This window comes from Pseudonaja textilis, chromosome Z (genome assembly GCF_049901715.1).
Source record: "Pseudonaja textilis isolate UNSWEBS1 chromosome Z, rPseTex1.2, whole genome shotgun sequence".
Taxonomy (NCBI): Eukaryota; Metazoa; Chordata; class Lepidosauria; order Squamata; family Elapidae; genus Pseudonaja; species Pseudonaja textilis.
Window position 1 is genome coordinate 32,550,374 of NC_142008.1, and position 23,438 is coordinate 32,573,811.

A 23,438-nucleotide genomic window follows, 5' to 3' on the forward strand; every position below is an offset into this window, starting at 1 on the left:
GTCATAGAAGAGATAGATGAAAAGGGATTAACAAGTGGTCAAACAAATTGTGTAGTGTGCTTTATTTTAAGGGAAGAAACATGCTTGCATAAATGTTTCATATTTTGGTTCTGTATTATAAAACATCTAAAAACAAATTAGAGAATTTGAATTTCTGCCAAGATGCAAACCTGATTTATTTGAATTGGACTAGTGCTAGTCTAAACATTTAAGTATCAAAATAAATATGGACTGGACAAATATAAAAAAGTGACAGTGAATTCTAATGGTTAAGATGTTAGATTGGAACTCTGGAAACCATGGTCAAGTTCCCCCTCAACTATGGCAACTCACTTGGTAGCTTTAGTCCATTCTCTCTCAATATAACTGTTATAGATATGACTTTGGGAGTTTTGGTGAAAAGATGCTACCTAGGGAATGGTCAGATAAGAGGAAGTATACCCCATAGTTGCATAATGATGAGTAAGAGACTCAAGAGGGACAATCCCTAAATTACTGGGTTAGAAAGGTAATGACAGGAGAATTGCATTTTCAGATTTGCAATATTCTGTTAATGTAGCTTTACAATAACTTAGAATTAGTTTATCTGGTTATATTTACTGCCTGGCCAACCAAGTAAGACTGATATCAACCTATCATTCATGCAAATAGAGGTGTGTGTGTGTGTGTGTGTGTGTGTGTGTGTGTGCTTGCTGACCATACATGAGGAACCAACTCCTTTCCCAACACCCTGCTAGTCTGTAAAACTGAAAAGATTGGGAAACTCTGCTCTATTGTCCCTGCCCAAAAAGGTTCAGAGAGCTAGTCTACTTACTAAATCTTCATTTTTCACAGTGCTCATCAGCTACACTTTTCAGAGGTGTCCTCAGTCTGTCATTTGAAAAGTCTTCATAATGATTCAAATCAACATTACAGCTTGCACAAGAAGATTTTTATACTATTCTGATTCATTATCATATAATGATGCTATTTTTATATGTGCATGATCCGAAGTTGATATAAACGGCAGCTGAATTAAGTGTACAATATGACCAAGACCTAGACCCAATAAAGGAGGTTTGCATAACTAGTGATCCATTGGGTATGTCTTCAAATTTGTTACGTGCTTGACATTCTCTATCTTGTTGAGTTTGCAATCTTGACTAAGTAAAACAGGAAATGTCTTTAATTCCTAGAGCAGAGTATGCATTAAAGCTGAAAGAGAAAGAAATTGTTTTTAATTGAGGAGCATAAATATTTCTGATGAGTTTTGAAGAAAAAAGAAACTTCAGGACTATTTCAGTGTACAATATAATGGTTCAGTGGTTCAATATATAACATGGTTAATTGATATTCATTGACAATGATCAATTAAGAACAGCACTTGTTTTAATTTAAAATTAAAAGTTATTTTAATCTTTAAGAAATAATTGGAAAATATAATTAAGGTGTTACATCTAAATATAAAACCTGTCTTTCTTGGAGAAAGTTATAAGCTGTGACTAGATACTATTTATATAATGTGAACAACTTATTTTTATTCCTTTTTTGATGGCACAACTTTTATTCTTTTTGCCTAACATGTTCTATTCAATCAACTGTACATTGACAAATAGGGAAAATATTGAGTTTTTGTTGCTTGAAATTGCTTTCAAGAATGGGACAAATTGATAACATATTTTCTTTTTTTAAGTGGGCTCCTAACAATTTCAGAATGCATTTATTTTTATCTGAAGAGACAGAGAAATGCTCTGTATTGTAAAATAAACCATTCAATGTTCAATTGTAGCTTGCATTTGTTTGGAGAAATGCTTCTATTGCTCAAAAGCTAGCAAGTAATTTGTTTTAAAGAGAAATATTTAATACACACAATAGAGGTAGACAGGGCTATGTTAACTCTCAAACTGCATACTCATTTTATCTAAATTTTTCCCAATTACCCATTCATTTTGAGAGAATTACATAGATTTCTACATCTAATTTTTGCATTAGTCACTTTGCTTATATCTCCTATTATTTTTTAAATATTATTTCAAAGTATTTGTGCATATTTCTCACCTGAAGTCCTTTCTAAAGATAAAATACCTTAATCTTTAATCATAAATTTCATATTTATAGCAATGTGTTGAATCAGCAAGTTTCTACATCCATATTTAACAACCATCTTCAGAAGAGTGTGATTTTTCATTTGCCCTATTAATTATCCTTCTATTGGCATTAAACAAATTATATAATTGTGAGCATGTCTCCCAGTGGTGGGATTCAAATTTTTTTACTACTGGTTCTGGGGGGCGTGGCTTGGTGGGCATGGCAACAAACAGCCTAATTTATTACGGTAATTATTAAACACACTAGTCAATTATCCAGTCATCTACTTCCAATCCTATCTACCACAAAGAATTCTCATATGGGTAAAATTAAGGATGTAAATAAACATATACATATTGAAAAAAAAAGTGGAATATTCATCCAACAATTAATAAATTAACTTTTTAAAAAATGTGATCTGATTGCATATTTCCTACTATCATTTCTAGGCTGGATTTCCTTCTTAAGACTTTGCTGCAAAGAATAAATCAGAAAAAAATTAAATTATCTCCTGAGAGCCAACTCAAATAATGTTTATAATTAATATACAAGACAGTAAATTTTCAAATTTCTGTTGCACAAAGAGTCTGGGATTAGAAACTGTTTCTGCCTCTCCAAATTGAGGAATTTTGCACTTTGAAGACATGCCCAACTATTCTCACACCAACTGATAATCATGTTGATATCAATGAGATATTAAAGCTCTTAACCAATATTATTGATTTGGGGACTTTGAAGAATGAAGGCAATTAAGTCAATGACACCAACACTTTGTATTGGTTTAGCTTATGTTAGGGAATTTGTTTTAGATATATTGATCATTCAACTTGAAAAATTTTAAGCTGTTATTCCACCTGTACAAAAAAAAAAAATCTAGAAATTTATATGTTTGGATATAAGCAGTCCTGCAGCCCAAAGCACCTTATTATCTCTTCAAAAAGCTCTGCATATGCATAATTCATAGCATGAATGAATACAAGCAAAGTATTATCTGGATGTCAAGCTCTCCTCCTCTTAAAGAAAGAGGGCAGACATATTCTCTTGTGGCCATTATATGGCTGCTCCAAAGAATAGTGTTTATGAGGTGTGCATCTGCAGGCATGGGTCCATAATAACATACACAAAATGAGAATCTCATTTGGTAGACATTATAAACCTACAGGTTTTTTTTCACATAATTTCAAAGTAATAATTACATTAAATATTAAAATAACAATTATAAAATGCAAATTATGACTCATCTGTTCTATAATATCCATTACAGAAGGTTCAGGCTAGCATTTAAAATATCTCCCTGAACAGCTCAATGCAATGTTATGCTATGCTATGCTATGCTATGCTATGCTATGCTATGCTATGCTATGCTACAGGATACAGAAGGTTAGCAATTTTGTCAAAAACAAATTTTAGCAATAATAATTGCCTTTTCCCACTGATATTAGCACTCTAATTGTACTGTAAGATTTTCAGTGTTCTTAAAATAAGACATTAGAATGTAAGGTTTGGCTTCTCAGATCACCTCAGAGCTTGTGGCTATAATGAAATCCCATAAAATATAGGACATTCTTTAAGTAGCATATCTGGGTGATCCAAAGGAAGAGAAGCAGAAATAATGTAGCTTATTTCTCTCCAACCTCAATGTTCCTCATAAGAAAAGAAAAAGAGAATTTACCTATTTGAATTTAAATTCTCCTCCATCCTTCTTGCTTCAAGGCAGGTTCTTTCAGATTCCATTTCTGGAGTTTGTGTTTATCTCTGTCTAGACAGGATATGTGGAAACAATGGATTGTATGTAGTTAAGGAATTAATAGTGTAGACATTTTCATCAATAATTTATTGCCACTCTTTGCTTGGAAGATCACTATGTGCTGTTTTTCCCATCTCCACAAAGGCTTATTCTTGCACGAAGGCCTGCTAAACTCACCTAGTAGTGTTTTATATCAATGCATATTGGAATAGTCATGTTGGGCAATGTAAATTGGAATAGTCATTTTGGGCTTGTAGTGGGTTTATAAGGTTTACTCTAATTAACTTATTGAAGGATACATGCTTTTAATGGAAAACAAGAGGGAGGGAAGGGAAGGGATAGGAGGGAAGAGATAGGAGGGGAGGTGGAGTGGTGGGGGATGGAGAGAGAGATTTGCAAAAGTTACCAAAATATAAAAAGAGCATCAAGGGCAGTATCTACTTATGAGTTGCAAAATATGCTCTTGTTTTTCCAAGCTTCTGATTAAAGAGTCTCTGATGAGGGGTGTGCCCTTCTTGAATTTCTGTAAAGAAATTGTTCCTCTTGATGCAACCTGTTTTCTGAAAACCTCCCTGGGGCTGCTTATTTGTATAAGTGCTGCTCTATATTCTCCACTGTTACAATTTTAAGAGTAATGCAATTACAGACTAGGAAAGGCCTCCTTTTGCAAATATTTGTGACCTGCCCTGTGGCATTTCTTAAGTTTCTAATGCAAGTAGTCTACCCAGTATGAAGAGCTTGGCAGCAATTTGCCAAGCTAATGGAATGCTACATATTTATTCAACTGCAAGGCCTACAATGTTCACTATGACTTATTTCCAGGTAAATGTGCCTAAGTGTATACTTTAAGTGTCTCTTCTTACATGAACTAAAAATTCAATTTCCTTGTAGATTTTCTCTTTTGTTAGATGCCCAAGTACTATTGGCATTTCAGAATACTTAATAAAACAACAAGGCTTGGCTGAATGAATGCTGAATATTTTGCTTCCACAGTGCTTCTTTTGTGTCCAGCTTCAATTGATTTTTGTCTTCCCATTCTGCACCTTCACTTTCTTTCTATTCAATAGAGTTTTCTGTTTCATGCCAGACTATTGTATTACTGTTAGTAATAGAAGCCCTTTGGGGAGAACAGAAATCTGCAAAAAACAAAACAACAAAAAAAAATCCAACAACTAAAAAACCACAACCCTCTTCCTTACAAGTTATTTCCTAAATAATTTCTTATAATTCTGCAAGCTTTCATGTCCCTTTTTTTCCATATATATATATATATATATATATATATATATATATATATATATATGTATATGTATATGTATATGTATATGTATATGTATATGTATATGTATATGTATATGTATATGTATATGTATATGTATATGTATATGTATATGTATATGTATATGGATGGATGGCATTCAGCTTTGTTCGGTATTTTCCCACGTCATTGTAGTTGTGCTTTTAAAGTTGTAGCAACGTTTTGACAGAATCTCATCTGCCATCATCAGGCTTCTGTAATTGCTACGTTGCTAACAACTTTAAAAGCACAACTACAATGACGTGGCAAAATACCTGAACAAAGCTGAATGCCATACATGTAAAAACTTAAGAAAACACACACACACACACACACACACACACACACACACACACACACACACACATATATATATATATATATATATATATATATATATATATATATATATATATAATTTTTTCCAATGCAGCAGGTTTCTTTAAAAATATGCTATAGTATGAATACCCTTTCATCTTATTTTTCCCCACACAACCGCACTGTGAAGTAGATTGACCTTAGAGAGGGAGTAACTGACCTAGTCACTAGTGTGCTTTTTGCCTAAAGATGGACTAAAAGTGAATCACTCTAAGCACTAAACCACATTGGCTCTTATGTGTAGTTAGGAATCTTTTCTATCATGTATGTTGTAGGCTTCTAAATACATTACATATAACAGGGTGCCAAGACAACAAAATATGATAAAGTTTGCAATTCTTGTGTCAGAATGTTTCCTATGTTGCAAGAGATTTCATATCTTCCTCAACTGGAAAACATTTTCAGGCTTACTTACCTGAAGACATCCAAAGTCCACATTCTACATTGAAAATCTGTTCCTCGTGAAACTAATTTTCCCCATAGAAATATTTGATGCCTTTTGAGAATAACACTAGTCATATTGAAACCACATGTTTGGATCTGAGCCTGCCTAACCACTCTTAGCTAGGAAGTATTCCCTGACAATTTCTCATATGCAAACTTAAAGAATGAATATAAGCTGAATGGGGGATGATCTTCAAAATAAATAAATAAACAAATAAACAAACAAATAAATAAATAGTAAAATATAAGTAAATACATAAATAAATAAAGTGAAAAGTAGGACATTGCTTAGTGTAAACATGGAATTTGTTCACTACACTATGTTCCGTTCCTCAGTTGGTGAAATTATTTTTCCATAAGAAATGTTTATTCATAGATTGTGAATAGATATTTTTATCTTTCACAGTGCTGCGCTGAGCTATTTTTGCCAGCTTGCAAAATAAGATTTAAAAAAGGATATATATTTCTCTCTGTCTCTTTCTGTCTCATATCTTTTTCTATTTCTCTATTTATTTTTATCTGTCTACCTCTACACTTAACTTCTGTCTACCGGCCTGCCTGCTTGTCCGCCTGACCACACACCCATCTATCCCTCCATCCACCCACCTACCCACCCATCCATCCCTTCTACCTACGTACCTACCTTCCTTATCTATCTATCTATCTATCTATCTATCTATCTATCTATCTATCTATCTATCTATCTATCTATCTATCTATCTATATCACATAAGCAAAGGCAGAAGTAATCAATATTTGATACCACACATTTTCCATTCCTTTCTGAGAAGGTCAGAAAAATCCCAATTGCTCCTATAATTTAAAGGCTTTCTGTTTCATTGAATGTTATCACCATTCATTTTTATCTGCAAATTGCTTACTGACTTTATTATGGAAAGCAATAGATTCAGCTTGCAAAAATATGATATTTTATGTAACTTCAGGACTTTATTCAAAAGTTCAACTATTTTCTAGAGTAAATAAAAACAATAACGGCTTTTTCTTATCAACTGTATAACAATAGGGCAATATAACTGCAATTTTAAAGCTTTTTCTGTATATACCTACTCACAAATTCTCAGGGTAGTATATTTTTGCAGTGAATTTGCACAAACCCATATGCCCATTTTCTACTGTGCTTCTGAAAGTCTCTCTGATCTTCATCTACAGGGGGAAGTCCTATTGCTTCACTTGAAACCTTATCAAAGACTAGTCTTGGTGAAACAGACGTATTGTTTCTCAATGTCATACAAATGGCTTTAGGAAATATAATCATGATATATGATGAAACATAACGTAGTTTAGAAACTTTAAGTTATTATGGACCAGCTTTCTGTCATCTATTATCAAGAAATTAGCTGATAGAAAATTGAATTTAGAAAATTGTAACCTAAATTGTTCTTTTATTTATTCTCACTTTGTTTACCAATTTCTTTCTTCCTATCATTCTTATTTTTGAAATACATAGATTTATATTTCTGTTGATTAATTTTGGGCTTTAGAATGTTCCTACTGAAAGTGTCATTATATTCTTCGGTGTCGGGCTCCGTTAGGGATGATAGATGATCTGAGCCCGCCTTCGCACCCTGCCAATGATATATGCTTCTGGGAAATTGCAACAGCTTCAGCATCAACAGCTGCAGCATCAGAGAATTATGACATTTGAGGGGATCCTCAGTCGTCAGTAACTTGAAGGAAAATTCCTACCTGTGTTTGATGGATTGTTGGACGTTATTAAATGATTCTGCAGAAGCCAAACTGAAAGAGATAATAGCCGGTGTAGCTATTGAATCAACTGGGCTGAAGAAATGGGTGATGGGGACGGGAGTTTAACTATTCACTTTACTCTCAATGAGATAGGAAGCATGAGCAATAAATAGGTGATAGGGAAGGAAATAGTGGACATCAGGTAAACCAGATGATGGGAATAAGGGGTGATTAAGGGAATAATTAGGGGCGTGGATAGGAGATAGAAGCATTTAGGTGGGTGTATTTATACCTTTCAATAACACTGTAAGGCAGAAGCTCCCGTTGCTAACCTAGACTGGTTGGGATACCATTCTTGTCAGATGGAAAATTTGTTTGACATTAAAAACCCTTGAAACCTGCTTTCTGCTCTGCATGGTGGTTTGTGGTTTGTGTGCAAATCTGCAAGTTTTCAAAGATCGACTGAGATTCAGTTTTTTAATTTCCTCCCAAATAATCCTGAGTCATCTGTAGAGGTTATGCAACCTCTCCAATGACAATTATTGTATGACATTTCTTTGGATACTAGATGAAACAAGTAAAGCTTATATAAAACCCCTAAGCTCTAAAGTGGATTGGTTAAAAAACTAAACCATGTATGCAATCTCAAATATGTTCTTTCAGAAATGGAATATGTGCTGAGAGACATATAGTTCTTGTCTGCTAGTAATGAGTCAGTTCTCTTTTCAACATTTTAGAAGTGATTCAGACAAAAATATAACTATATATTTATATATCAATAATTTCCCTTCCATTGGCTTGGAATAGGAGGTTATAATGGAATGTGAGTTGGATCCCTTTAAAATATCTACAGAGACATGTATTAATTTAATAACATCTAAATAAACTTTACAAGTTCAGTTATAAAAGTGGTTGAGTTCTCTTGTGATGTTTAGAATGTTTAGCACACAAAGAAAGGAAATATGTGCTCATTGCCACTGATGTTATTTATCCTACTTTAATGTACAGTGTCAAAGTCACGCCTGGGAAAACAAGCTCAGATGACTGCTAGCTCTGAATTGGTATGTCTGTTGAGAATTAACTGGAGTTTACTTTCAGGTAAATAGCAATATTTTTACTCAGAAGTAAATATATAAATATTTACACACATGATCAGATTGCCAGCAAGAAACCCAAAACAAACTACAAATCCTATTAAACTGCATACAAATAACAATATGAATGTTTGTGGATACCAAGGTAGTCATTAAACATATCAATTTGCCTACTTGAAAGCATACATGTGTAAACCATCAGTGTGCAATGTCTATAACTGATAATTATGAATCAATAGGAATATATCTCAGAAGCCTACACAGAGATTCTGCTTCTCACAGGCCTATGAATACTACTAGTAGTCATTTGTCTACGTGCATATTTAAAAATCAACAATATAATATAAGTCATATTCATGCATCAGAGACATTCACACTTAGCCAATAATAAGGAATTCTATTCTGTTCTGTTCTATTCCTTCTATCATCTTCTTATATCCAATTCAGATATATAAAAAGCATAGGTTGTTCGTGTCTGAAATTCTTGTAGTTTAATGTTTTTTTGCTTAAAAACTCTATAAAATTATAGGTAGCCACTAACCATTCTTGTTAGCAAAATAACTTGGCTCTTAATTCTAGAAGGTTTTGTCAAACAAAATGATAAATGAGGATATGAAAAAAATGACTTAGCCAAATACACAAATGATATTAAAAACTAATGGATAGAATCTCTTATTACACTAAGACAAATTACATCTCTTATTACACTAAGACAAATTACATAGTCTCTTTAATATTACACATGAACTACAGAAAAGATATGATCCAGATCTCTGTTTGTTTTCTGTTACCTGTTTGTACCCAACCTCTATTTCAATAACCTATTCATGACTTTAGGCATTTTGGGGATCACCTGATCACTAGAAATGGCTTTTGTGGCTATGTAATGGCTTATAACAGCTATTTATTTGGATAGAAATACAGATATGTTAATAATAAATAAAACATTTCATTCAAAATAATTTATGGCACTTCTTCCAAAGCCTCTTTAGCCCCTTTTATACTTGTTCTCAAAGAATTTGGTCCTGTTTTCTTATCTTACTTCTTGAAGAAAAGAAGTGAGATAAATCTCAAAGTTCATTAATGTCATGACATTAATTAATTAACATCTTTACTACCATTGCACTTTATTGGCAAATTTATATATAATAAGGAGATAAATTGCTGGAGCTATTCTTAACATTTGATTCATTTTTATATACTTTCATTTCTTTGTAGAACAGAGCAGCTAGAGGAAAAATAAATAAAAGTTATTTAATTCTAAAATTAAATTTTTAATTTAATTTAAATTTTAAAAAAAATAGAAAATAATTTATGCAGATGTGGTTACAATTCTGTTTTCCCTCTTTGTAGACCATTCTATACAAAAATAGTTACAACGATGCCCAGATTATAAACATGCTTTCTCATTGCTGATAATGGCATGTTCTCAAATGGACTCTGGTGTTTCTAAGATTACTACATCCACTAGGAATGGTTTCTACCATCTTGGCACTATTACAATGAGAGAAGCTGCACTGGATGAACTCTCTTTTCATTGCATTTTAAAGATTCATTAGTCTTCTGCATACTTAGGCTAGAGAAAACTTCATTTTAGTGTCAGCTTTGCATATGAATGGTTCCAAATTCAATACCTGGCATTGTTAGTGAAAACAGTGCTAAACAGTTTTCCTTTCCAAAAATGTGGGCTTTACAAAATCACAGTTTTCAATGAAAATGTCAACCTGATGGAAAAATATGATGGCCTGAGAGTTAGCCTTGGAGTATTATATGTTTACAGCCTTGAATTATTATTATTATTTCAGTTTTAAGAAGCAAGTATTGGATGAAGTGAAGAAAACTGGCCTGAGATGATAGAGAATACCTGATAGTTAGCATAAACAATAATGGAAAAGCTAGATCATATAACATCTCATTTGACAAAAGGCAACTGTTTGTGTTCCCAGCAAAATGTTTTGGATTAAAAGGTCTACTGTAAACAAAGCAGTAGAAAGCTCTGCCCTCCTCCCACCCTTCCCATAATGTACATCAATGCCCTCAAATTGCTTTAGCAAGTCTTTGCAAGACTTGTGAGGTGTTCAAAAATTACAAGGTGTGCTATATGGTAAATATTCGGACATGCTTTACATGTCCTAGAAATCTAATAATGTATTCAACATGACCATATGAACTGGCATATATTTATGTATTCACTTAGGTTTTTTTTTTTCCAGAGTTCCAAAGATGAAAGGAAAAAGAATCCAGTGTATTCATAAGACTCCTTAATCAGTTGTCTCTGTTTTTTCTTTCTTTCTGCCAAGTACTGCAAAGGGAATAAATACACACAGTGAGTTTGGCCATCTTTCTGAATTACTCAGCTGGAGAATCTCTTTAACTGATATTAAGTCACAGCCTGGGAGAAATGTCACCATGCTGAAAATCAATATCTCCTTCCCTAGCCATCATTTTAGTGCTTATTCATTAAAACAGCATGTCATTTCCACTGGGTAATTAAAGTGATTCAAAACAAAATCCAAACAACATTATCAAAACAAATACACCAGGGTTGGCTTGAAATTTTTGAAAAACTCCATTCTGACTCTGCTGCCTTCATAAAATGCTGAATCTACAAATCAATCCTTACCAACAGAGGAGAATATGTGCAGCTCAGGGTTTAACTGTAGAGTCCTTGGTGTTCTCTGAACTTGGCTGTTTCTGCTTCTTCATCAGACTAGATAACATCTTCAATGTGAGCACAACCAATGCAAGCTAGAGATAGACTAATGAATTGACTAAGTACAACTTTAAGCCAATGTTCCATTTAAAAGTGCAAAATCTTTGTGGTTGAATCTGCTTGTCATTATAAAAAGATATGTATACTGATTAAACAGTTGATATTTGAACTTACTCACCTTCAACCAAGGCAAGGAAGGATAAGCAAAACATTAGGATATTGTAAGTTTTGGGTTACATTTTCATGTAATTTCTTTAATTGCATATTCTATGGAATATTTGTAGTTATTATTTTATAGTATTTATAATGTGTTTGCAGAAGCTAGCATTTAGATGTTCTCCCAGTGTCCTGATTTAATACTCGCCTAAAGGTATTGCTATAAAAATAATCTTCTGCCTTCAAATCATGGTGCCTGGGCCTGAATATATAGATATAAAAAAGGATCTTCCCTAAATAAAAAAGCAGCTTCAACTTTATCGGAATTCTCTTCAGTTATATTTCTAATTTGAAGATTAAATATCCAGAGAATCTTTAGCTCTTTTCCGGCTTCTTATACTTACACATGACCATAAAATGTTGTTCACTGAACATTTAGAATATTAAAAGTATAAATGGCAATATTTTTCACACAGCTCTAGTTCTTAATCTTAATGGAATTTAATATCTTCATAATTCTTTTGTTCTGAGAACTATATAATTGGTGTGGTAAAATTGCCATTGCTGCTCATTGAAATTGTTCATTGCAATTGAACTGCAATGTTTAAACTATTCAAGATAGAAAATATAACAGTTTTCAGATGTGTCCCTTCATTTATGTTTGGATTTTTATTTCCTGTTATGTAATTTTCAAAGTTAGATTGTTGTGATGCTTGTGCCAGCAGAACTACAGAGAAGAGTGTTTTTATTCTCCAGATGGAGATCAAACAATTCTGGAAAAAAATGGTAAGACATTTGCAGTTTCCTTGGACCCTGACATGCTTGCAGGTCAAAATAATTCATGTTATTGCTTATTCATCAGACCACTGGGGCATATGGCAAAGTATGTAAATATTTCCTTTATGCAATACTGTCACAGCTGGAAATGTGTTTATCAAGTTTGTTAAAATTGGGAATATAAAAGCGTTTTCACAAAAATTCCTGTGAGATTAAATTAAGGATTTTCATCTTTAACAAATGTAAAACAGAATGAATCCTATTCTCAAATATCACTTAGTGCATTAACAGATTGTCATAGTATATTTTGGGAATTGTAAGAACTTCACTTAGTGCAACCAGTTAGTGTGGCATTTTTCTAGTAATGTCATTCAGATTGCTCAAGTCTTGTGCAGAATCTATGAGAAGAGCATCATTTTGTCAAATTATCTAGAACTGTTTTTTCTTACAAGTAGTAATCAATGTTATTTAGTGACCATTGGAAGTTACAGTGGCATGGAAAAAAGTCACTTATGACTGTTTTTCCCATTGCTGTATCCCCATGGTCATGTGGTCAAAATTTAGCCATTTAATCACCATATTTATAATGGCTGCAGGGATCATCATCTTTTGCAAGCTTCTGATGAGCAAAGTCAAAGGGGAAAACAGAATCAGTTAACAACCACGTTACTAATTAAATATCTGCAGTGATTCACTTAACGACTATAGCAAGAAAGATCATAAAATGTAGCAAGATCAATTTAACAACTGTTTCACTTAGCAATGCAAATTTTGGGCTCAGTTGTGGTAGTAAGTCAAGAGCTACCTGTATTTAGCATTCTCAGACTGGTGAACTGGAGAGAGAAATCTTAAAAATGTCTTCTGCTATCTGTGGTCTGGATTCATTCCTCTCCTGGCCTTTTCAAACATCAGGAGTGAAAGTAGTTTTCTCGATCTCAAAATTAATACTTCCTTGCGTGCCTCTGTGTGGAGATAGCACCAGTTGCCCTAGTGGTGCACCCTGGTTTGAGTCACATGACTCTTTGAGTCATGGTTCCAGAGCTCTAAGCCCTCCAGAGATCCCTCTCTTGCAGTCTCTTCATGAGGATCCACTTTTGGATAATTTCAAGTCTTCTCCTTGTCTGGGGAAGAATTATCAAAGAGCTCATCTACTGACCAGCAATTCATTGTGCCACAATCATTGGATTAGCCATTAAGCCATCTTCATTCCATCTTCATTCCATCTTTTTTTTTTTTTCAGAAGACCCATTTCTTTCTTGAAAAATCACTTAGTATCCATCCGTTATCTTTACAACAGTTTTAGAATGTAAGCGAAGCTGAACAATGGTCAGCCAGTGAACATCATAACTGAGAAGAGATTTGAATATAAAGTAACCTGTCAGAACCTTATACAGTCTAAGCCTGATGCAATTCTCATGTCCATTTCTTGTAATAAAACAGCTATTCCCTTAATGACTAATTGAGAAAATAGTGATCTTGCTTTTTATTTTCCTCATTAAAAAGCTAAAATTGTAACTATTCAATTGTAATAGTCATCCCTTAGTGAAAGAAACATATATTTCAATTTAACTCAGTTTCAAGCTTATCCTGGCTGAATCAGATGGCTTACTTCTTGTTACTTTCTAAGTCAAATCTCTAACGATTCCAGTCCTGTTTGGTCTGTCTGTATTATTTGGAAAGGAATTGCAACATTTGTGTAAAATTTTGCAACCACAATCCTGACTTTCTTCATTAACATGATAAGACATCTTTCAATCATATTTCCTTACCTTCCCCTTCCCTTTTTAAGGCCTTGAAAATAAATTATGTGTACATTTTGTGATTTTTAAAAATAATTTCCTTGTTAGCAATTTTTAATTTTGGTAAAGGTAGAAAACTGTTAAGATTCATATAGTCCATGGGAATCTCAGCAATAAAAACTCTAAGATTATTAATTGATCCAGAAATTTTGTTTCCAACTGTTTAATAAAGTTTGGAAATATATACTCTTAGGCTCTGTATTTAAACCTGGCAACCACTGCAGAGTAAAAGTTGGCAGACAACGATATGGATATGATGTTAGTCCTATTTGCTTCCATTGTTTGATTCAGATCATTGCAATCTTCTGAGTTTTCTCCAAGACAAGATATGGCAAAGCCTAGAATATTTTGTACACCTTGAGGCTGCCCTGGGATATTGTCACGAAGAAGAAAATATTATTTTAATAGGGACACCATTAAGTACAACTTCAGCCTGGCTGTCTTACTGAAGGCAATGTCATGCGGACAAAGCAGAAAAAATGAAGTTACTAAGGCATATGGTGAAAGGTCCCTAGAAAAGTTAATGAATTTTTGTGAGAATAGAACTAAAATTTCTCACAGAAATTGAGAATGTTACCTAAAATGACAATGTCATAGAAGGTGTATTTCCCTGAGGATATCATGAACAAAACTTCTGTTCCTTAGGCACACAACAGAAGCTCATTTCTATGTTTCACAGAGGAAGTCTAGTGAATAATAATTGTTCTCTTAACATTTGGCCTTGTAAGATGTAGACAATCAGAATACTGATACATCTAATTCACACAATTCTGCCTTGCTAATAATCTTCTAGCACCCACATAAAGGACTGAAAACCATAATGTGAAGAAGAAATAATACCGATGATCAGGAGAAAGAGCTGCAACTTAGACAATAATCAGATAAAAGAAATCTGGGACTGGGTAAGATCTGTAACCCAGGTAAATGTCTCAGACAAGGCTCTCCCTTATTTTTAGAAGATAATGGGATAGAAGAAGTATGTTCATGCTTGTAGGATTATCATGCTTATAATAAAAATAATATTCGTTTTTATAACTTTGGTTTTCTAGTCTGGTCCAGCTAAAGATAGTAAATACAGGGCTCCTTGCTCCTCTTCTTTCTGACAGCAAACCTTTCCCCAAGGGATTTTATTTTTATAAATATATATTTTTAAATATGGCCATTCATCTTGCCAATGTGACATGGTTCACACAAAAAATTTAACAAAAATAATGAATAGATAAATGAATAGAAGATACAGCAGAAAAATGCAAACAAAGCCCATCAGTAATAAACGAGCAGTACTTCACAGGCTTGACTAATCCTTGACCCCCTTGCCTTGAACAACAGCCAAGTCTCATGAGGTTTTTGAAAACTAACTGGGGGTTCCATGGCTGGAATAGAAATTGGCTCTTTCCAATCCAACTTCTTAACTATTTCATTACTCTGGCTGCCCCAATAGAACTGATTATAGCCTATATTTTGCCTTTCTTCATCAATGTAAATATTTTATTTGTTATTTATTTATTAAATATATTAAATGTTTATTAAAGAATGTTGCATTGCTTATTTAACAGGAGAAAATCAAATTTTAATGTTTTTGATACATCCTTTGGGGTTCTGAAACCCATTTTTGCTAGTTTTAAACTAACACACAATCCCCCACAACGTAGTTTCAAAAACCCATTCCTTAAATATTGTTCTTCCCTTCCCCACAAAAACAAAAGAAAAAAAAATATGATACAAGAAGATGAGATAAAATCCTTAGATAAGAAAGCATTTTCATTGCAAAAAAGCACTATGTTTTGAGCTTCTTCTGGAGAATTGTATTGCTTACTCGGAGGTAAAACTTCTGAGTGTAGCTTTCCTAACATGTATTAATATTGATTTTTTAAAAAACATTACTGAAAAAAGGTAATACTGCAGGCAAGAATACTGGACAGATTACTGTGTTAATTTTAAAAACTTCTCTGGAATGATATGATGATGAGAAGAAGAGAAATTTAATAAGAAGTGTTAAGTTCCATATTAGGAAAGTCATATGCGTACAACATTACATGAAATACACTTTGGATATTTTTGAGGGGAGAATAATTTTGCAGAATATCAATGCATGTAGGTGTGCTACTTTCCAATTTCCCATGACACTAAAAGAAATAACAATGCTTCTTGAAGTTCACCTTTCTCATTTTCTTGTGCCTTTCCTCCTTCCCCACCTCCCCAAATGTGGAAACAGAACACTGGGTACTGAAGGCTACACCATCTCCAATGCAAAGATACATTGTCAGCTCCATGTCTTGACAGGCCTAAGCACACTTAGTCTACTCAGCTGTTCTGGGCAAAGTAATTAGGCTTGTTGTGACATTACCTTTCTCTCCATCAGCATATTTCTTAACTGACTTTAATCTGTACTGTTTGGGGTGTGTTACCTTGAGAAGAAAAATGTTTTACAAAAACAAAACAGTGGCTTAAAGGAGAAGTGCAACAGCACATCTAAGATCCAAACTCCAGTTTAATGCATCAATTAAAGAAATTCCAAAAAGCAGGTGGCTGAATACAACATTTTTTTATCCCAAGAATGTATCCCAGAGCCATTGCAATCAAAGCATAAATAGCAGCTCAAATAATTGCAGTCCTGCATTCTCTAGGGTTTGGAGTTTGGTAGTCCCTTAAGGCTAACCTACTGTTGGGTTATTAGAACAACTTATTACCCAATAAAGTTGGTTAGTGTTATTAACTCTAGGCCAAGGGTCTTCAAACTTGGCAAGCTTAAGATTTGTGGACTTTAACTCCTAGAATTCCTGAGCAAACATGATTGGAGGAGGAATTCTGGAATTTGAAGTCCACAAGTCTTAAAGCAATCAAGTTTGAAGATTCCTGCTCTAGGCCTATGTAGTTACCATAGAGTAACTTAAATATTTCTGTACTTTATAAAGTTGTTGTGGGAGCATTGCTGAATTGCTGCTTGAAATATTGAAATTTTGTAATCCACTGTTTCTCAATTTTAAGATTATTGAATTTCAGTTCCTACTGGCTATAGAAACCTGGGAATTAAGTTCACCCTTCTTAAAGTTGTTAAAATTGAAAAACCCTATTTTAATCATCAGTCAATCAATTCTACTCAATAAGAGTTATAACTGAAGAGTTAGAGTGCAATTAAAGAGATAAAAACCAAGACATCCAGTACAATGCCAAACAGCGCATAGATAAATGGAAGTTGTAAAAACCACTATAGGTAGTCCTTCACTTATGACCACATTTGAGCACAAAATGTATGTTGGTAAGTTAGACATTTGTTAAGTGAGTTTTGTTTTGTCCCATTTTATGACTGTTCTTGCCACAGTTATCAAGTGAATCACTGCAGTTGTTAGTAACATGGCTGTTGGGGAATCTGGCTTCCCCATTGACTCTCCTTGTCAGAAGATCACAGGAAAAGCTAAAGGTAATGGTGTCCACTGTCCAGTCATGTCCAACTCTATGGTGCAGTACTCATTTCTGTTTATTAAACAAAGGAGCCAGGGCTGTCAAAAGACATGCTTTTGAATTGCTAGGTGGACAGGAACTGGGGCAAATAATGGGACTTCACCCCATCATGCATCACTTGGATCTTGAGCCCAAGCTATCAACTTTCTGGCTGACAAGCTCAGTGTCTTTAACCGCTGAGTCATAAATACATGCCAATTGCCAAGCTTCTGAATTTGACCGTGTGACCATGGGATTGCTGCAATAGTTGTAATTGTGAAAATGGTCATAAGTCACTTTTTTCAGTGCAATTGTAATTCTGAACTGTCACTAAATGAATGGTTGTGCAGTGACTGGATGATTACCTATATTTTCAAACAAGGACACGTAATCATTTAAAAAATTATGGGAAACTCTGAGTTGGTAGAACAGGAAGGTCTCATGTAATGTTGAAAAGATGGTGTTATGAGAGCCAAGAAAGCCTCATTGTAAAAATATTGCATAATAAATTGGCAGGCAGGCAGGAAGTTTTTCCTACCCTGTGAATGATTTTAGAATCTACTGGGTCACCATTGTGTGTATCTTGTTCAAAATAGAGTACACACACAAAAACACACACAGCACACAGACAATTACCGAGGAAAATATTTCTGAAATGAGTAGAGAGTTATATTCAATGGCCGAACTGTAATTCAAAACATATTTTGTGTGTGTGTGTGTGTGTGTGTGTGTGTGTGTGTGTGTGTGAGAGAGAGAGAGAGAGAGAGAGAGAGAGAATAGTATATGAAAAAGTACATGCATTTTAAATCTGTAATGTTAGTTAGACTATAATATTACAGGGAAATGATCATAAAATTCTAACACAGGTATGAATGAATTATAATGCAAGTATGAATCAGCCTTTTCTGTTATGGCTCCTGTGCTCTGGAATATCATGGACTGCCAAGATGAGTTCCCCACCCATTCTTTTAGCCTTTCAAAATGGCTGAAGTTATATTAAGTTTTGAATTTACCAGCCAAGTATATTTTATATGATTTCAGGAAAAAGATTAACATTTCTAAGGCTAGGTGCATTACATTTTATCTTTCATTTATCAAAGTCACTTGTCAAAAAAATCTTAATTTAGCTAGGCAGTAAAGATGCTCGATGAAACATTTCTGAATGTTTGAATAGATCACAGATGTTTGAATAACTGTGTCATATTTTATCTAATTTTAAGTCTGCAATATAGCAGATTAATTGGGCATGTGAAATGTTGATCTTCCCTTACTATAATGGAGGGTTTTGAAAATGCCTTTCTTTTTTATTCCTCCAAGTTAAGCAGGGGTGTTTCCAACTTGTGGTCAAAAAAATCAAGATGGCAGTTGAGATGGTGCAAAGAAAAAAATGGACTGTTTCTAAACTAAGGACAAAATCATTCTTTCTGTGGCCTATTTTAGGGAACAGAGGCATGGAACCTAATCAAAGAGAGAAACAATCTAGAACTAAGGAGAAATTTCCTGACAATGAGAACAATTGGTGAATGGAACAGCTTGCTCCATCACTGGAAGTTTTTAAGAAGAGATTGGACAGTCATTTAACTGGAAAGATATAGGATCTCTTGCTTGAACAGAGGTCTGGATGAGAACAACACCAACTCTATTATTCTGTCAAAACTCCACTTCATTTTTATAGCACACATAAAAATCAGGAGGAATCTTGTTCACACTGTTGTGGCTGTCATGTTAACTTTTTTGACCATACCCTTGCAGAAATCCTTGAAGAGATCAAGAATGATGAACTTCTTCCAGTTTGAGCTTCTTCAGCGACAGACCAAAACCTCATCTCTCCAAAACTACCATCCATGCTTGCCACTGGAGCGCCCCAACCCAGCTAGTTTCAGGGCTAAGCCACCCCATAGAGGTGGTGAAGAGTGGGGAGACTGCCTGCAGGGTTGAGGAAAGCCGTATCTCTCCTCCCCAGCTGGCCATTACTCCCTTTCCCGAAGGCGGTTGTAGCGGTGGTCAGAAATGGCCACCACAAAGAAGAACTCGACCAGAAAAGAATGTGCAGGAGGAAGATAAGAAGAGAAAGTTTTTGTTTACTGGGTCAAACAGCAAAAGCAACAAATAAGGTACCCTGGAATTTAAACTTAACAACATTGTTCCCAAAGATTTTGATGCTGTGAAGGAGAGAGAAAAGAGAAAGGATTAGGTTTTTTTTCTTCCCTTCCTTATACTGACAGCTAAGAGACTTAAGCAAGAAACTGAAAAAGAAATCCACTTTGACATTAATAGGCATTTCAGCTGAAAATAAAAGTCAAAGGTATAATAAAGATTTCTGGACATTTAAAAGTTTTTAAAAACTGGAAAGGAGAAAAAAAAGAATAGAAGGGCAGGATCTGGAAAAATGGAGGAGACTGCCTGGAATTAAGGAATGGAACTGTAATTAAAAGGAACTTACAGTGAAACTTTAACAAGATTCCTCAAAGATACATTTTAATGGAAACTTGGTAACAAAATAATAGAACCCCAGGAAGAGAAAGTGGAAAAAAGAAGCAAGAAGAAACAGCCTTGGATAATTTGGATTACTTGGTGATTTTTGGTTTTTGCATCTAGATGACTAAAATTAATTGGGTGGTTTTTAAAAGTTTTTAAAATGGTATCACTCTTAGAAGAACTGAAAATGGAACTTTAAAAATGGAAAGAAGATGCACAAGAAGGAGAAGTTCTTTTGGCTTCGTGTTTCAATTCTTAGAAATGGAGATCTGGAACTATGAGAAGCAACAAGAAACGCTTGCAGAACTAGAAGATTGGGACAAAGAAGAAGCCACCTTTAATGATCAAATAATTTTAAGTGGGGGGGAGAAAAGGGGGAAAAGAGTGAAAGGTTTAAGATTAGAAAAAACAACCAAAAGAAAAGAACAATTGAAAGATAAGTATAATATTAGAAAGCAACAGAAGAGGGATTACAGATGAGAGAGTTAGAAGTAGAGAGACGAGGGGTAAAAGGGGAGGGAGAAGAAGAGGGGAAGAAGGCAAGGAAAAGAAGTTGTAAAGACAGAAACAAGAAATGGAGAAGCAGGAAAAGATATACGCATTGTAACCATAAGTTTGTTTGGAGATAATGGGTGAAAATTTAAATGTAAAAGGGATTCTGCAAAGGTACATAAGATAGCTTTGTTACATTACAAATAGAAATAACTTTAGAAAATATGATGATAGATAAAATATTTATTGTAATGCAGTGGGATGTTTGTTAATAAATAAATGAATTTAAATGATTGAGAGAATTAAAAGGGAACATTTTTAATTATTAGTAATGATTTATAAAAATATAAGTGAGAAATATGGAAAAAAAAAGAATTAATTTTGGAAAGTTTATAAGTGTTCCCAAGGAAGTATGATATTCAATTGAAAAGAAATGTTAAAGAGGTTAAGACTTTAATGCATATTAATGATAGAATTGAATTGGAATGGAATGTGTTTTTATATATATATATATATATATACATATACATATACATATACATATACATATATATATATATATATATATATATATGGATCTTTGGTTGTTCGGGTTTTCTCCCGTAAGATTCAAAGTATCTAGAAACAGCGTTTGATGAAGTCTCATTCATCATCATCAGGCCTCTGTCTTCGGTTTTTGCTTTTCAGAGTGATGTGAAATTGCAGCTGCTTTTTCTTTCCAACTGCCAGAAAACCCGAACAACCAAAGATCCACATACAAATACCCTAGAACCTCAGAAAACAAATATATATATATATATATATATTTGTTTTCTGAGTTCAGCAATGTTATGTGGATCTTTGGTGTTGAGTTTTCTCCAGCGTAGAGTCGAAGTATCTGAGGCAGCGTTTCGATGAAGTCTCATTCATCATCTTCAGGCTTCTGTCTCCGTCTCTGTGCTTCTCAGAGTAATGTGAGATTGCAGCTGCTTCCTCCTTTTAACTGCCAGTGGGGTGGGACTTGATTGGGTGGGGGCTTGGCTGTGTTTTGATTGGGTGGGGTGTGTTCTCATTGGTAGGGGTTTGGCTGTGTTCTGATTGGTTGGGGGTTAGCCATGTTCTGATTGGTTGGAGCGTGTTCTGTTCAGGTGGGGGCTTGGTTGTGCTCAGGTTAGTCTTAGTTGCTGGGGATTTGAGCTGGTGAGTTGTGATCTTGCTGTTTGGCTTCTAGTACGTGGTCCTGCTGCATCTTCATAGTGGGTGTCGGTTTGCTTCATGTATGGCTCAGAGGGTTTGAAGTGAGTAGTGATGCAGCTGCAGTGCAGCTTCTGGTCCATGGTGTGTCTCATTTTCTGAATGGGTGGGAGTCTGTTTTCTATATGGAAGTGTGGTGGTGGCATCTTGTGTGGCTCTCATGGGTGTGGGTCTGGTGTCCTTCTTCATGTTGGGTACTCGTCTGTTCATGAGGCGGGTTTCCAAATGGCTGGAAGGCAGGAGGTGTCATCTCGTTTGTTCATGCTGTGTGGGCGTTTTTCTATCTCTATGGCTTCTCTGATTATTCTGCTGTTGAAGTGTTCGGTTTTGGCGATAGTTCTGGTATTTTTAAAATCAATTTCATGTCCTGTGGCTTTGAGGTGTTGGACCAGGGAAGAGGTCGTTTCTTCTTTTTGATTGAGTTCTTATGTTCTTCAATGCGTGCACTTATTCTTCTGTTAGTTTGTCCAATGTATGTGGTAGGGCAGGCAGTGCAGGGGATTTCGTATACTCCTTGGTTTTCTAATTGATTTTGTCTTTGGGGTTTCTTAGGATGGTGGATATTTTTCTGTTTGTGCAGAATGCTGTTTTGATGTTGTGTTTTTGGAGGATCTTGCTAATTTTGTCTGTAGTGCCTTTTATATATGGGAGGAGGGCTTTGCCGTTTTCTTGTTCTCTGTCTTGGATTTTGGTTGGGGTTTCTTTTTGGATTAGGTGGGTAATCTTCTTTCTTTGGAATCCATTGGCTGTAAGTACGTTGGTGAGAGTGTGTAGTTCGGTTTTTGGTGTTGTTCATCGGCTAAGCATTTTGTTCTGGAGATGAGTGTCTTGGCTACGGAATTGATCTGTGCTGGGTGGTGGTGTGAGAGTGCATGTAGATAGCGGTTAGTATGTGTTTCTTCTGGTAGATGGTGTGTCCTAGGAGCCATTGGATCTTTTGTATACCAAGACATCTAGGAAGGGAAGTTGATTGTTGGCTTCTGTTTCCATGGTGAATTGTATTTTGGGGTGTAGGCTGTTGAGGTATGTGAGGAAGTTGTTCAGTTTTCTTTCCCGTGTGGCCAGATTATGAAGGTGTCATCTACGTATCTGAGCCAGAGTTTGGGTTTGTGGTCGTATCTTTCTAGAGCTTGTGTTTCAAAGTGTTCCATGTAGAGGTTTGCGATGACAGGTGAGAGGGTGATCCCATGGGGATCACAAACAAATAGAAGGAGCACCCATGGGATCACCCTCTCACCTGTCATCGCAAACCTCTACATGGAACACTTTGAAACACAAGCTCTAGAAAAATACGACCACAAACCCAAACTCTGGCTCAGATAGTAGATGACACCTTCATAATCTGGCCACACGGAAAGAAAAACTGAACAAATTCCTCACATACCTCAACAGCCTACACCCCAAAATACAATTCACCATGGAAACAGAAGCCAACAATCAACTTCCTTCCTAGATGTCTTGGTATACAAAAGATCCAATGGCTCCCTAGGACACACCATCTACCAGAAGAAAACACATACTAACCGCTATCTACATGCACTCTCACACCACCACCCAGCACAGATCAATTCCGTAGCCAAGACACTCATCTCCAGAACAAAATGCTTAGCCGATG

At 34.9% G+C, this 23,438-nt stretch overlaps 1 long non-coding RNA gene across 1 annotated transcript in view; it reads right to left on the reverse strand.

The window, feature by feature from the left end:
* Positions 1 to 3,755: 3,755 nt before the first annotated feature.
* LOC148123961 (uncharacterized) overlaps positions 3,756 to 23,438 on the reverse strand; it is a 47,643-nt gene continuing 27,960 nt past the window's right edge. Inside the window, exon 3 of the long non-coding RNA XR_015740226.1 lies at positions 3,756 to 3,826. This is a non-coding gene — a long non-coding RNA (uncharacterized LOC148123961). The remainder of the gene's footprint in view (positions 3,827 to 23,438) is intronic.